Source organism: Ailuropoda melanoleuca, chromosome 2 (genome assembly GCF_002007445.2).
Source record: "Ailuropoda melanoleuca isolate Jingjing chromosome 2, ASM200744v2, whole genome shotgun sequence".
Taxonomy (NCBI): domain Eukaryota; kingdom Metazoa; phylum Chordata; class Mammalia; order Carnivora; family Ursidae; genus Ailuropoda; species Ailuropoda melanoleuca.
The window spans coordinates 143,686,884-143,702,881 of NC_048219.1; the positions used below are offsets into that span (position 1 = coordinate 143,686,884).

The 15,998-nt window shown below is 40.1% G+C and overlaps 1 pseudogene; it reads left to right on the forward strand.

Annotated features, from left to right (window-relative positions):
• The first annotated feature begins 14,630 nt into the window (after positions 1-14,630).
• On the forward strand, positions 14,631-14,968 carry LOC100474968 (annotated as a pseudogene).
• The last annotated feature ends 1,030 nt before the right edge of the window (positions 14,969-15,998 follow it).

Below are 15,998 nucleotides of genomic sequence, written 5' to 3' on the forward strand. Positions count from 1 at the left end.
GATGCCAGCTTCCTGAAAGATATTTTCAGGTTGATGAATTCATTTTTGTGGTATATTTTTATAAATTGCCAGTATAAATTTTTGTCGGGACTAAATGAAATGTCCTATATATACGTGTGTGTATACACATATACACGTTTCTAGAATGCCACAGAACTTGCATTTTTAACCAATGTAACCGTTGTAAACGACTAAGACAATTACAGTAATTTGAAATGAAATTGATCACATTTTTTCAGTCTCTTAAATTTTTAAAATAATTATGTTACAGCGCATATGTTAAATACTTTTTTCAAAAAAAATGGTTCGCTTAAGGCGTTTTTCTTACCTCCTACACGCTACATATGTGAGTTGTGTCAGAAAATGAACAGTAGGTGGCAGTCAAGCCACTAAACTGCTTCAAGACTTCATTAACCAGACTCTGTTGTTAAAGAGTAATAGGAAAGTGGTATATTTTTCCATTTTAAAGAATTCATTTTATAATTAATCTTGAAATACATTTCTAAGGTCCCAAGCTGCTGAAATAGTGAGTTGATTGCATCCTTAAGTGAATGAGCCCAGATAAAAGTAATTTAATTCAAGAACCCTTTCTGCTCTGTCTCCATGACTTTTTTTTTTCATTTCTCTGTTATTACTGTTTTAATGTGGGTCTTTAGGCAGTTTTGTAGTTGTAGACATGATCAGCACATTCTTGGGCCAGAGCCCAGGACTCTATAAGTCATGCTTCTGTATCTTTGTGCAGATTTGAAATAACCTGCAGGAGTTTTTCCTTCCCCTGATCTTATGGACTGGGTGTATATAATCCCTTTCTATACCTCAGAAAATAAACTTGTTTATATGGAGAAGATTCCAAACAAGTAGCTGAAACACAGAAGGAAGATCTTCGAAAGCAGAGAATTGTAGACAACTGAAAATCTAAACAGTGTGAGTGAAAAATAACTTGGCAAAGAGGCTACGTCATCTCCACAAGAGGAAAAGCATCATCTGTTGGGGTCACGACGGTGTCCCCACAGTTGAGAATGGGGTGCCAGGCACACCGTCAATGCTCAATTAATATTTGCTGAATGAATCAACGAGTGACCAAAATCCAAGTCCTATTCATTTCTCAGAGCTCTATCCTAGAAGTTTTTGCATTTGTCTCAGTTCTTCCCAGACAGTGATAAAGCTACTTCTCATTCCCCACCAGTGTCCCTCCCCCAAGCATTACTGTTAATTAGCGTCACTGGTAATTGATATGGCACCATGAAGGTAACACAGCAGAACAGGACTCTGGTCTAGTCAATGTGGAGTGTGGGTGATGCCTCGCCTATGAGTTCCTGGCCACAATTGCTTCTAAAAATCTAAGCTCGTGCTACAGAAGCAGCACATATGTAAGTAGCATTGGCCTAAAGCTGAGGCGGCTTGATTAATTTCCTTACCTCCTTGTGCCTCAGTTTCCTTGCCTGAAATGTGAGGATAGTAATGGTGCTTACTGTATAGGGTTGTTGTAAGAACGGAAGTAGTTGGTACACATAAAAAAACCTACTCTTGTCAGGCACAGAGTCGTCAATAAATATCAGTTACTATTATTACATTTTATTCTTATATTTATTAATACTATTGTTATTTACCACTGGCCCATGCTCATACATAACACTTTACCAGACAATTTTTGTTCACCCGTATCTGTGCATTTCAATGAGAATTACCGTTACAGTAAATGAACATGGTGACGTAAGGAAAGTTTTACCCAATAGAACCTATAACAATGAAGCATGACGTGAAAAGCGATATGTTCTAAGTTGACCAAAAGCTTGATTTTCTTTCTCTCTCTCTCTCTTTTTTTTTTTTTTGCACCCAGCTTTAGGTACAGCTAGGAAATAATGAACACTCCCCACCTCCCACACTCCACTCTGCACTTTCTCACATCCCAGTCCAACTGAGCTCTGCAAACATTTTTCAAACATTCAAGGCCCACCTCAAACCAAAGACTCAAAAATTCCCACTAGAATTTTTCCTCACGTTTATACCTGAGTTCATTAAAATGACCGCCTTAAGGACAATTAGGTTAAGAAGGAGACATTAAGAGGTGATTTCCTTTTATCCCTTGTTGAAAGAGAGAGCTGCCTTTTGTCAAAACTAAATTCAGATCCCAAGAGGACCTAAGTTTCATTCAAATGTCAGAAAGGAGGCAATTCAAGCTGTGTTTACAATCTGGCAGTTTACTTCCGTTTTAATACAGATAGCAGTGGGCAAGCCCTATTGATCAGATTTTAAGGTAGCAGTAATATGTATTTCTAATCTTGCTGAGAAATGTTTAGGGAAATAAAAACCTTGACTTCAACTTTTCCACCCATTCCTCTCTTTCTATGGCAAACCCTCCTCCATATTTTAGTAAAGTAGTCAAGTCTATTATACTAGTCAAGTCTAAAAAAATAATGAGTAATTTGATAACTTGCTGAGAGATAGATTTTCTTTTTTTTCCAGAATCTTTTATTCTCTCAGGTGACTCTTTGAAGAAGGAGGTCAAAATATTGAGTTTGAACAATTTAAATAAGAGGCATTGAGTAATTTAAAAATGAGACGTTCAGTACAAGACCCATTCATTTAAATTACGTGAAAATCCAAGGTAGACTGTGTATAATTAGGAGCCATGTAAGTCCTCAGGCAATTTCAGTGGAGGTTAGGAGACTGCTTTAATAGAATATGACAAGGTTCCTTTTGTTTTTCATAAAATATTGTATTCCCCCTTGAAATGTAACACACCCTTAATGAAATCGCAGCCCCTTTATTATTAGCAAATACGTTTTATGTTCTGAGAAATCAACAATGTGAAAACAATCACTGCAAATTAGTGACAGATGAACTTCAGAAGACTGAGAGGTGAGTTAGTTCAAACATATAAGCCTCATGTGAACCAGCCTATCTGAAGGCTCTGGTCGAAATCCTACCAGATAAGGTGGTCCAATGAGAGATGTGGGGTTGCTCTGGGGAGAAAATACTGGGTGAGGAGAGAGGAAATCTGACTTTTACTCTGTCTGTTACTTCCTGGATCATTCTGAAGAAATAAGCAGGAGCCTCTGGACATGTTTTTCTGTTTGGTTTTCTTTTCTTTGTTGGGGATCATTTATTTATGAAGAGAAATAAATTATTTTCTGTGAAGAGCTAGAAGACTTTTGAGGAAAAAAGAGTATTTTCATAAGTTATAACTGTAAAATACAACCTATGGTTGGATTAATAATAATTAGTCTCTGCTAAGCCAGAAATGCACACTTTCATTTGGCCCTCAACTAGTGAAATTATATGTTCTGGCCAAGTCCATAAGCCAAATTATGGTGGTAGCTGTGTGTATTATAGCCAATGCCACAGTATTTAAAGTGATTTGTTAATAGCTGGGAGAATCGAGGAAGGAGCAAACCAAAAATGTGCTTTATAAATAAGTCATGCCAAACTAATCTCCTTTCCTTGTGCTAATACATGAATACTTAATGATAAGTCAATACAGAATCCTTGCAAGGTGGATATCTTGATTTTGGACAAACATGAAATTAAATAGCTTATACTATCCTGGACTAGATAAATACGTGTAGGCCGGATGATGACATAATTGTTCCGGTCTTGTTTGGCTTCTATTTTTAATAATGAGGTGGAAGTCACAAAGGCATGCCTATCAAACCCCCAGAGACAAAAAAAGATGAGAAGGGAGACTTGCTATGTAGGATGACACCATCAAGATTGAAAAACTTAATGAGCTGGAAGATACACTAGAATAAATCAGACGAATTTTAACAGGGTTGGTGTCCCTCATGTAGGTCCAAATATACTCACGTACAAACTGTACACACATATACATATAAAAGAGAGAAAGGATATTGATTTTTAGTGGTTTGTACATAAATGGCCATGGTCTTCAGTTAACTAGAAGTTCAGAATGTACTAACAATGTGGCATGACTGCCAAAAATATAAATGTAATGACAGCTCGCACATAGACTTATGTGTCAGGCACTGTTCCAAACTACTCACAAGCATTATTTCATTTATTCCTAGCATCATCAGTTTATAGATGGAAAAACAGAGGTAGACTAAAGGTAGGTAACTTATCTTGGGGCAGAGTCAGGATAACATTACCAGCATCTGCCCCTGGAGATTCTTTGAATCTCCACTTACACATAGCTTTCAACTCTGGGAAAGTAACTTCCCATTGTTCTCTAGACTAGAGTCTGGCTCTCAGTTCCCTGTACATCTTAAAAGGGACAGGGATAAGATGCACTATAAACATAGAGAGGCAAAGCTGTAGGAAATAAAAGAGAAATTGCTAGAGGGGAGAAAACTTGGTGAAGTCATGATAGGTGTTATCACATGTCTAGACTAGAGATTGTCAAGGCAAGGTTACAGTCGTTTATGTATTTCCATACAAGTCACAGGGAGGCAAATTTCAACCCAATATACATTCTTAGAGCACAAACGATCCAAACTAGGATATGCTGCCTTGTAGGTTACGAACATCTCACCTGTGAAACGATCAAGAGGAAGCCAGATCAAGGAGTGGTGCCATGAGGTGGTGGGAAGTTGATCCAGATGGCTACTAGGGTGCCTTCCAAGATACAATGATTTGGATAGTCAGGGAAAGATTTGAAGTAGGAATACTTGTGAGCTGCCTTACTCCCCTCACCCAACACACGCGCGCACACACACACACACACACACACACACACACACACTTTCCTCTGTCTCCGTCTACATCCTTATATGGCAGCAATTGCACTGCGTTTGCAGCTAATAGATTTGAATTCTAAAGATTTTACTTAAATATCTCTGCCCCTTTAGTTTCTCTTTCTGTGAATAATAACAAAGAAAATAAAGAAGAAAGGGAGGAGAGGAGAGGAGAGGAGAGGAGAGGAGAGGAGAGGAGAGGAGAGGAGGAAGGAAGGAGGAAATGAAAAAATAAAGAAAAACATATTTAGTCATGTTTCTCTCTTCATTCTTTTCTAGACTTTTGTGAAACCATCAGGAGATAATAGATTAGCAATAGTTTGGGGGAAGAGAACTATACATATTTAAAGCACTCTGTAAATTCAAAGCACTGAAGGATTATTTGTCTACAGCAGTTTGGCTCAGTGTCCTGTGTAAATCCTAGGTCATAGCTTTGACCTGTACGAACTGGTTAATTGCATCCTGTCTCTGACCACACGCTCTGTGCCTAAGTCAAATCTGGCACCTGGTGAACGGCTCCTCTGGATCATACCAGGTACGGTGGGAGAGAGGGAAAAGAATTCTGTATAAAGCTGCCTCCACCACCAAGAGAAAAATCAAAATGAAAATTTTTATCATGGTGCACAGTGGTATCATCTCAGTACATAAGGGACCACACTTTTAGCAAGGGGATACTTTTTTGCAAATGGGGAATTTTTTTTTTTACATTTAGACCAAAGACAGTTAAAATGGAAAATACATACATACACACATATGTATGCATGTGTGCAGTGTACGTGTGTGTGTGTGATACAAAAATCTCAGAATGTGGAACTGAAAAAAAATAAATGGCCAAGTCAACAACCCAGGTTTTATGTATTCCCAATGAAGCATATGAGGCATTAGTACTGGTCATCAGTACCCGCATCTACCCCTTTCTACTCACACCTACTTTAACATGAAGCCACAGAAATCATAGGAGATTATACAATAAAACAACAAAAGAATTTTGCGAACAGTTTTATAATGCAATTTTAAACTTAACAAATCAAAATCTGTGCATCAGGAATGAAAATATAAGCAAGTTAATTATAAATGTAATACCCTCAAGAAGTTGGATATTATGTTATATCCTTAAGTAAGATAACAGATGTGGTATAAATGTAGAAATGAGGTGGGTTATTTTTCAATTTCCCTAGATTGACATTAAGGAAGTACAACCGAACCTTGAAATTGTAATTATAATATAGAGGTTAAAAGGCATTCAACAGAACCAAAGCCCTTTGTGAAGGAATGGCTTGGGGCAGGAAATATTACATGTTGCTCAAAAGAGCAAACTTGAGAGAAATAATGTAACAACTAGAGTTGGGGTAAAACTATGAAGAATAATAAAAATACATTGAAAGCATTTAGGTAAAATTGTCAGCATGAGTTTTACATCCTGGAATTTCTTATGCTGCAGTTTATTACAGTACTCTTTCTTTTCCTTCTTTTTTAAAGTAAGCTCTACAACCAACGTGGGGCTTGAAACTCACAACCCTGAGATCAAAAAAGTCACATGGTCTACAGACTGAGCCAACCAGGCACCCGTATGATAGTACTCTTTAAAGTGATAGCTTGAACATCATTCTAGAAAATGCTTTGATTTGCTCTGTAATTACTTGGAAAGTTATGAATCTCTAAATAAAGTGCTAAATATCCTGACTTGCACCTGTAATGGAGAACTCTTATGGCCATGGGGAGATGGCTAGCAGTCCACCAAAAGTTGTTCTTCCCTTCTTCCCAGGCTTGTAGTTCGATTATATTTCCCAGCTTCCCTTACAGCTAAATGTGGTTATGTGACCAATCTCTCACCAGTACACTATATGCAGAACTTATGGGAGCAATTTTCATTCTTAAGAGGAAATTTTGGGCTCTGGACTTCCACTCATAATCCCTTCCTTCAGGCCCTAATGGACAGAACTTGGAAAACTGTATGGAGAACCACTTGATGCAAATGGCAGGGCTGCCATCAGCTGAGTCCCTAATGGAGTTGACAGAGCAGCCTCACCCATCTGAACCACTCACCCTGGAACCCTTATGTGTGAGACAGTAAACATCTTTGTTTTGCAAGCTACCTTGTGATTGCCTCTCTTGTTAGAGCCACTTAACATTTCATCTAATGAATACATGAGCTTTCAGAGTGATTTTCATGATCTTCTTGTACACAAAAATGTTGGGCTTTAGGGATAGATTTAAATATTCTCATCAAACTTTCTGTACAAAAAACATAATGTTTTGCTATAATATCTCTAAATGTTAATTAGATTCTTCATTTTTTATTTTTGTTTCATTTTTGGTATTTTTATTTCACTTCATCATATAATGGTGAGCTTTTACAGGAGCAGAGTAAATTATCAGTTCAGAGAGTTTGAATGAGAACTCTCATTTTAGAAATGCTGGCATCAATGTGAAAATAACATTACCAAATTTTCCTTAGGTATTTTTATATCCACATTGTTTAAACTGGTGACTAGGGAAAAAAAGATCGACGTTTACTGAGCAGAAAAGAATAAACATAGCAGCCTTGGACTCCTGATAACATGCCAGGCAGAGGGAGTCTATGTGACCAGCCCCAGTAAGAACCTGGGGCAATAAGTCTCTATAAAGCTTCCCTGATAGATGACATTTCACATGTGATGTTACCATTTGATTTTGGAGGAATTACGCGTAGCCTGTGTGACTCCACAGGGAGAGGATGCTTGGAAGCTTGTGACTAATTTCCTCTAGGCTTTGCCCCACGTACCTTTTCCCTGATTTTGGTGATTTTGCTTTGTGCCTTTTCACTATGATCAAGTGTTGAGTCCTGTGAGTGTGTGTGAGTGCTCCTAGCAAGTTACCAAACCTGGAGGTGGTCTCGGGGAACCCCTATGCTCTCACCAAATAGGATTTGAAGTCACAATGGCTAATAGAAAAATGAGAAAAATGGGAATACCCTGACCCATTAGGAAAGCTGGGTACGTGGTACAAAATTCTTGAGTATCAGAAAGCACTTACAAGGGGGCACCTGGGTGGCACAGCGGTTAGGCGTCTGCCTTCGGCTCAGGGCGTGATCCCGGCGTTCTGGGATCGAGCCCTACGTCAGGCTCCTCCGCTATGAGTCTGCTTCTTCCTCTCCCACTCCCCCTGCCTGTGTTCCCTCTCTCTCTGGCTGTCTCTATCTCTGTCAAATAAATAAATAAAAATCTTTAAAAAAAAAAAAAAAGAAAAAGAAAGCACTTACAAGATATAAACTTTTCCAAAAGAAATAAAACATTCGAAGATTGACAGTACTACCATGAATGACTGCAAAATAACACCACTAGATATTTATATAGGATCTCTGGTTTCCTAGTTCTTAACAGCCCTATCTATCTGAGGTTGGAAGATCACGTGTCATCATCATCATCTCCACCACCTTTCAGAGCAAGGGGCTGAAGTGCAGACCTCCCCCAGGCCCTCAAGCTGGCTAGAATTAGTAGAAAGACAAAAACTCTACAGATTTTTCTTGCTGTTGTTTGAAAACCACTGAATTACATCATTTGGTCCCTTGTAGGTAAAACTGAACATCAATGCAAAAACTTCAGTTTTTTCATTTTTCACAGATATTAGCAAATGACTCTGAGGTAGATTCGTACGGGATCAGCTGGAATTGTGCATGGTCACAGCATAAATCTTTCCTTCTGCTCGTACACAGCACCCGCCTGTTAGTTCCTCTGCTACTTCCTTTGTCTTAGGCCTTCCTCTGGATTCCTCACTGCTCCCCTTGCTAGCACCCTGGATGCTTCTATTTCTTCCATACACACTAAAACTAAACCTGAAATAGCTACAAGATCTGCCCTGATTCAGTTGAACCCAGGCCACTAAAGAGCAAAAGAAACTTAGCCGTGACAAATTTACTATTTACACATTTATAGACACTGTTTGCCAGTCATTTCCACCAAATGTCCTGGCTGATGGAGAGAGCTTGGGAGCTGGAGCCATGCTGACCTGGAAATCAAATCCTGAGTTCACCATTCTCGGGCTGTGTGGCCTCAGGTAAGACAATTAACCTTCCTAAGCCTGAATATCCTGGCACAATAGTAGTAACAGCACCCATGCTGAAAGTACTAAAAGAAATAGTGTCAAAGCCACAGGAGTCACTGCTATAATTATGTGGCCCTACCAAAATCATAATCTAGCTGAGCCTCCCCCAGACTTGGGATACTTTTCCAGTATAACTACTGCAGCTGTTTATTCACAAAGGAAAGGGAAAATTTAAGCCTCTTAAGACAACAAGTGTGCAAAATGGTTTGAGAGCTCCAGGGCTGTGGCTGAGAAATATTTCAGGGTGAATTAAAGTTATCCATTAGAGAGGAATTGAGAAGTAAGAGAACGGTTCACAGAAGAGCAGAGGGACCAGGTGCTCCCAGTGAGTTCCGCGCCCACGCAGGCTGCTGGAGCCAGCTGGGAAAGAGAGGCACAGAGGTTTAGGTAAGCAGGAAGAAACTGAAGAAGCATGATCTTGTAACCATCTTTTCTATTTTAGATTCATATAAACAATGACAAAAGCTATAGATACAAGTTGTAGCCTGAAGCTCAAGGAGAAGGTACCAATTTTGTACCACATCCTACATTTCTTTACATCATGTATCAAACGCCAACATTTCTACATCTGAAATACAAGGGTGATTAGTAAGTGCTTAATTAATTATTTATGCCATAGTAATAAAATTTTCAAATTGAATACAGTGCTCCCCCTTATCTGTAGGGGAATATGTTCCAAGACCCCCAGTGGATCCCTAAAACCATGGATAGTACCAAACCCTTTAGAGACTCTTTTTCTAATGCATACATAATTATGATAAAATTTAATTTGCAAATTAGGCAGAGTGAGAAATTAACAATAACTAATAATAAAACAGAACAATTGTAAAAAAAAATACTGTAATAAAAGTCATGTGAATGTGATCTTTCTTGCTCTCTCAAAATAATTGATTGTACTGTATGCACCCATCTTGTGCTGATGGGAGATGATAAAATGCCCACATGATAAGGTGAAGTGAGGTGAATGACGCAGGCATTGTAGCGTAGTGTTGGGCTACTACTGACCTGACGATACATCAGGAGATCATCTGCTTCCAGACCACCACTGCTGGCGGTGAGGAACCAAAATCACGGAAAGTAAAACCGTGAATAAGGGTACTGCTGTATTCAAGTATGAAAATTTGAGTTTTATCTGGTTTCCAGCAGAGTGTCTAAAAGCCTCCAGGAATATCATAGTGCACTTAATCCCCTATTCAGAAATATACCCTTTGCTTCGTTATTCAATATCCTAGGTATTATCCTAGAGGCCTGTCCTCTTGGAAATATCTATCCTTAACTCACCGTAGAGTCACCTGGCTTCTCTTGCCAACTCAAACGATTCGCACAGCATCCAGCAAGCAGCAGCTTTGAACCTCACTGACCACTGGTGATAGTTTGGACAGTTGCAAAGTCATGAGAGCAATTACCCAGAATGTGGCTGTAGTGATGGTCTGAAGAGCTTGGCCCTTTGAAAGTGAGCTTTTGTCACCCATCTCACAGTGTAGAGGAGTGTCTCCGCTGCCTGTGAGTGGAGTCGGCTCTGTTGTGTGTGTCTGTCCTACCAGCTCTCGATTTACACAGTATATAAAATGGTATGGAGTTTATTTAAAATGCAGTTTTCTGAACCCCTCTCCAACAAATTCTGATTTGGTAAATGAAGATTGGGCTCAGGGAACTGCAAGCATATCAAAGGGTTCTGGTGCAGGTGCTCCTGGGACGACATTTTAAAAACTGCATTCTCTCTCTTCCTTTTGCCTGTAACCCATGATACACAATTTTTAATTCTCCTATGAGAAAGTCACAAGTTACAGTCCCTCAGGAAGAAATAAAATAAGCAAAAGCCCTTAATACTATAATGCTTGCAAGGAGTTTCTCTTTTCTTGACTTCTCAGATACTGTTGGGGGCTTAGCTAAGGGTTCATACATAGGACACGGCCAGACAATGAACTCTACAGGGGAAACGGTTCACAAGTATGAAAGTCGGATGTACTGCTCAGAAGTATTCTGGAAGAGTTGAAAAGTATGTGATGTTGAAGGTGATCAGGTTTATCTTGTTACAGTGCTAAGTTTCATCTGTGTCTTACACACTTGGAAGGGATGTAAAGGACAGCAAGTCAGGCTCTTTCCCTAACTCCCAACTTCCTAGACTTGAAGTATGCTCAAGCCTGTGATGAAGACACACATCTAGGAACTTCCAGTTCCAGGAGCATTTATTCCCTGCTGTCTTCACTCTGTGCTAGACATCTGTACCTATGTGCTTAATGCTCAAGAAACATGCATATGCTCATGCTAAAATATGTGTGAGCACGATCATTTGTGTGCAATCCAATGAACCAGAAAAATAGGCATCTGTATGTATTCCGTCTTTACCCAGCTAGCTTTCTCGTACCTCCAGTTCTTGCAGCCTCATCTTCAAGAGTTCCATGACAATTTCCTTCTCTGATGGAGACGTAAGACTTATAAATACATACTTCTTATCCTGATAAGGTATACATACTCTGTATCATGCACTATGCTAGGTTCTGTATATTTAAAACGATGAGTAAGACATAATCCCTGTCCTTGAGAAGCTCACAGTCTAGTGAGTAAGACAGATATCTACGATTACTGACAGTAGGATTTGACAAATGCTTTAATAGCATCATGGTATAATGGAAGCACAAGGAGAAGAAGGTTGAGTGGATGAAGGGAGGAGAGCTTGGGATCATAGGAAGGCTTTCGAGAGAAGGTAATATTTAAGTAGGCTTTTGAAGCAGGAGCCAGTGGTGTGATGGAGAAGAAGAAAGCATCGCAGGCACAGCAGACAGCATGAGCAGAGGCTCAGGGTTGTGAATAATGGTTGTGTCTGGAGCAGAAGGAGGGTGGGGCAGTGAGGATGGTGGCAATTATGGCCAGGGAAGTAGAGTAAGATCGAATTGTGAAGGGCCCTGCTGGAGGGCACAGTGAATCATCTACTGTGAGTAAGCGGGGTAAAATTAAATCCAGAAATACAATTTGTTGACACCATGGAGGAGGGATGGCAGAAGAGGAAAACTTGAAGAGTAACTGAGGAAATTTGCAAATCTCTAGGCCAGGGAAGGTGAGAGCTTGACCCGAAGCTCAAGAGACGGTGGTGAAGACAATGGCACACATTTGAGGGTATTGCACAGGCCAAATCCACAGTCCTTGCTAATGGGTTGGATGTAAGGAGAAAGAGCATGATCTTGGACAAGGGTAGATAGGACAATCCTATCAGGATGCCACATGCTGCATGTGGCATATAGATCAGAGAGTAGGCCTGATGAAAAACATAACAGTTCGTACAGCTATAATCCAAAAGTGCCCTATCCTTCCACCAGTTTAGGATTGTCAGACAAAATACAGAATGTCCAGTTAAAGGTAAATTTCAGAGAAACAGCAAAAATAAATTTTAGTATAAGTATGCTCCAAATTTTGCACAGGACATACTTGTCCTAAAAACAATGTTGTTAATCTGAACATAAAATTTAACTAATAATCCTGTTTACCCTTTTTGCCCTTTCCCCCCTCCAGATCTGGCAACCCTACACTTGTTTGAGTGACATTATAACAGCTCATCTCTCAATGCAATAGATGGTTAACCTACCTACTCCCGAAAGGGTAAGAACTCAAATTTTTCCCAACATGGAGATCGTTTCCTATAATTTCTGTAACTTGTCTGTGCTCTGCCTTCCCTCTGCTGATTGATCATTCCCCCATCATCACTCTGCTCACCAGTTCAATACCATCTGCTCTACTGCCCCATATGGGGCTTGCTACTGAATGACTCTCATCTACGGCTGCCCCAGCCCCACGGGGCACTTACTTTGCTCTTGCTGCCGACTGGAATGTCTCACCATCGAATCTCCCTCCATGTCTCACATGTTTGTGTTTCCTTTGGTGAACTAGGGAAAGCCCTTTCCCACCATTTTATCTATTGTTTTATGAGGAAATAAGGTCTTTCCAGTAGGTATGGGGGCCCTTGTTATGCCATTTTCTCCCCAGCTTTATAACACCACCCAGGGTGTCAAATCAATCTTCCAAAGAACTTCCAGTACATTCAAGTATAATCTCACTTTGAGAGGCTCTGTTGCTAAAGCTAGCCATTGCACCAGACACGCTCCTTCTGACTGAGCCACTCTACAACTGAGTCAATATTTATTGCCATAACTATGGCTTCATTTTAGCTCCCACATTCTTATTCACTTTAATGTGGACCATCCCTAAAGTATCTCTTCTCTGAATTCTCTTTTAAATCAGTTATAACGTCCGTGATCCCTCCTTGATTCATGAGTTGAGGAAAATCTTTAACATATATTTATTTTATAGCTGTGGTAGAGTACTAATTTTACCTTTTTTGAGAATTGTATTTTAAACAAGGCCAAGAAATGATTCCTCTGCCAGTAAGGGCCACACAACTTTTTTATGTTGTAGCTGCAACCACCACCTGCAAAGCCCTTCTCAGAATTTTTAGTCTGCAATGTGTTTTCTCCGTTGCTTTTATCTGACACTGGTTAATCTGAGGTTTTTGTACAGATGTGGAGAGGTAATAAAGAGTAGTTATTAACTGCTCTGGCAAGTTAATAACTTCTAAATTGGAGGGACATTATATGATAATCTGAACAAATTAATCATTTAAAAAGCAGCAGCACCTTCGTCCTTTTCCAATTTGCAAAAACCTGAGAAATGAAAATGCTACATTGAGGTAATGGAAGCAGTTAGAAAAGAAATGCAGCAACATGGTATCTGTCCCGCTTCCCAAGCTTATCCTGAGAAACCCCGTCTGCCTCTCTCTCTTCTGGTTCGGTCATACAGCCAGGTAGTCGTCTCCACTCAGCTACTCTGTCTGTGTTTCCTGAGGACCCATTCCATGGCCCTGAGAATGCAAAGATGGATGGACACAGCCCCACAGATGGACAAACTATTCCAGCGAGGGTGGCATGGGACACACAGCTCAGAAAGGACAGGTCGCTTGCCTTCACTTGCAGGTCACAAAACCACTTAAATTGAGACCTGAGAAATGCAAAGCAACTAACCAGGGGAAGGAGTGGGAATTCAAGGTTCTCAGGGAACTGTACACACAGAGGCCGAAGGGTGACAGACAGAGTGCATGGTGGACTTCGAGACTACAAGCCATCTGGAACACAGATGCAGTAACGATAGTGTGGACGATGGCAAGAGCCAGGCTGCTGTTTGCTCTATCAAACCGGGAGGGAAAAAAATCAAACAATAACATCCAGCACTTCTTGGAGGCTTACTAGATACCACGATTACACTAAGCATTTTACAAATACTGTTGCATTGAATCCTCATCAAATGTCTGAAGTTTTCCTCTCTGTATTGTGTCTTAATTACAAAACTAATATATGCTTGTTGTAACACATTAAATAACCTTGAAACCCTAACCCCTAGCAAGAGCGACGATTTGGCTTATATTTTTTCACGCACGTTTCAGTGCTCACCTAGCAAATATAAACATACAACACACAGGTATTTTTTTTTAAAGATTTTATTTATTTATTTGACAGAGATAGCGACAGCCAGCGAGAGAGGGAACACAAGCGGGGGGGTGGGAGAAGAAGCAGGCTCATAGCGGAGGAGCCCGATGTGGGGCTCGACCACAACGCCGGGATCACGCCCTGAGCCGAAGGCAGATGCTTAACCGCTGTGCCACCCAGGCGCCCCGTGGGGCTCGATCTCTTAACGCCGGAATCACACCCTGAGCCGAAGGCAGACGCCCAACCACTGTGCCACCCAGGCGCCCCAACACACAGGTATTTGCATGAAGATGAGTTTGTACTCCTACTCATTTAGCAATGGCTTTTCTAAGAGAACGAGATAGTGCTTTCTTTCTGTGCCGATAGCACTCTCGCAAACATGGTGAACGTTCCTCAAGCCCGCCTGACTTTTGGCAAGAAGTGTGGCAAGCACCAATCCCACAAAGTGACACAGCACAAGAAAGGCAAAAATTCTCTTTATGCCCAGGGAAAGTGGTGTTATGACAGGAAGCAGAGTGGCCATGGTGGGCAGACTAAGCCGATTTTACGGAAAAAGGCTGAAACCACAAAGACTGTGTCGAGGCTTGAATGTATTGAGCCCAACTGCAGATCCAAGAGAATGCTGCTATTAAGAGATGCAAGCAGGCGGAACTGGGAGGAGATAAGGAGAGAAAGGGCCAAGTGATCCAGTTCTCGGCTTCATATTTTGTTATATAATGAAGACAATAAAATCTTGAGGTTATGTTCAAAAACAAAACAATATGCATGGACATCTTTCCAGGTCAATACACACAGATCTAAATCATTCTTTTAAGCATACATATCACAGTTAACAGGAAAAATGTGCCAGAATTTATTCAACTATTTCTCTACTAATAGACATTCAAGGGCTTTCCCCCCACGACGAACAATACTGAAATAAACACATCTTTAGTGAATGTATCCTTATATACTGATGCTTTCACTTTTGTAGCATAAATTCCCCCAAAGTGGGTATGTGCATTGAAAATTTTAGAGATACTGTAACACTAAATTGTTAATGTTCTTTACAACCCATTCATTTTTATACCTCTGCATAGCTGCAGAAAATAAATTGTTTCTCCAGGCAACTCCTTGAGGTTTGTGCAGAATGACGAGGTCCTCAGGTCTTTTTTATGGTCGACCTGAAGGCTTAGGCTAAATTTTACATACTTGGACAATGAGACCAAAAAATATATTGAATGATAAAACATCTCTTTATACCCACATCTCTTCATTTACTGCTGAGGGACTCCTTGCTCACTGCTGGGCTTGAGCAGGTGCTGGGCTGTCAGGCTGCCAGATTCTAGGTGGAGAAGTCATCAAATTATGAATGAATACCTGTCATCGTGGTCACATGACATGCCCCTTCTGACTGAGCCACTCTGCAATCGAGTCAAAATTTATTGACATAACTATGACTTCATTTTTAGAAGTATAAGAAGACATATTCTTAGAACTATTTGCTACATATTTTTTCAAAGATTTATTTGCATTATTTCTAATTAGGTTTGAAGAATATGGCAAAATCGGCACTTTAAGAAAGACAAAGACAGAAGGGAAAAATCTTAAGTCCAAAGCTAAAGCATAAACCTTATTCTAAAACCGAGCAATTTCTTCTCCTTATTTTGACATAAGAGCACAGGCCTTTAACTAGTGGATGTGGAAGAACCTAAGGGCTCTACTTTTCAAATATTTAGCGGCATGGTCAGGAGCATGCTTAAAGTTC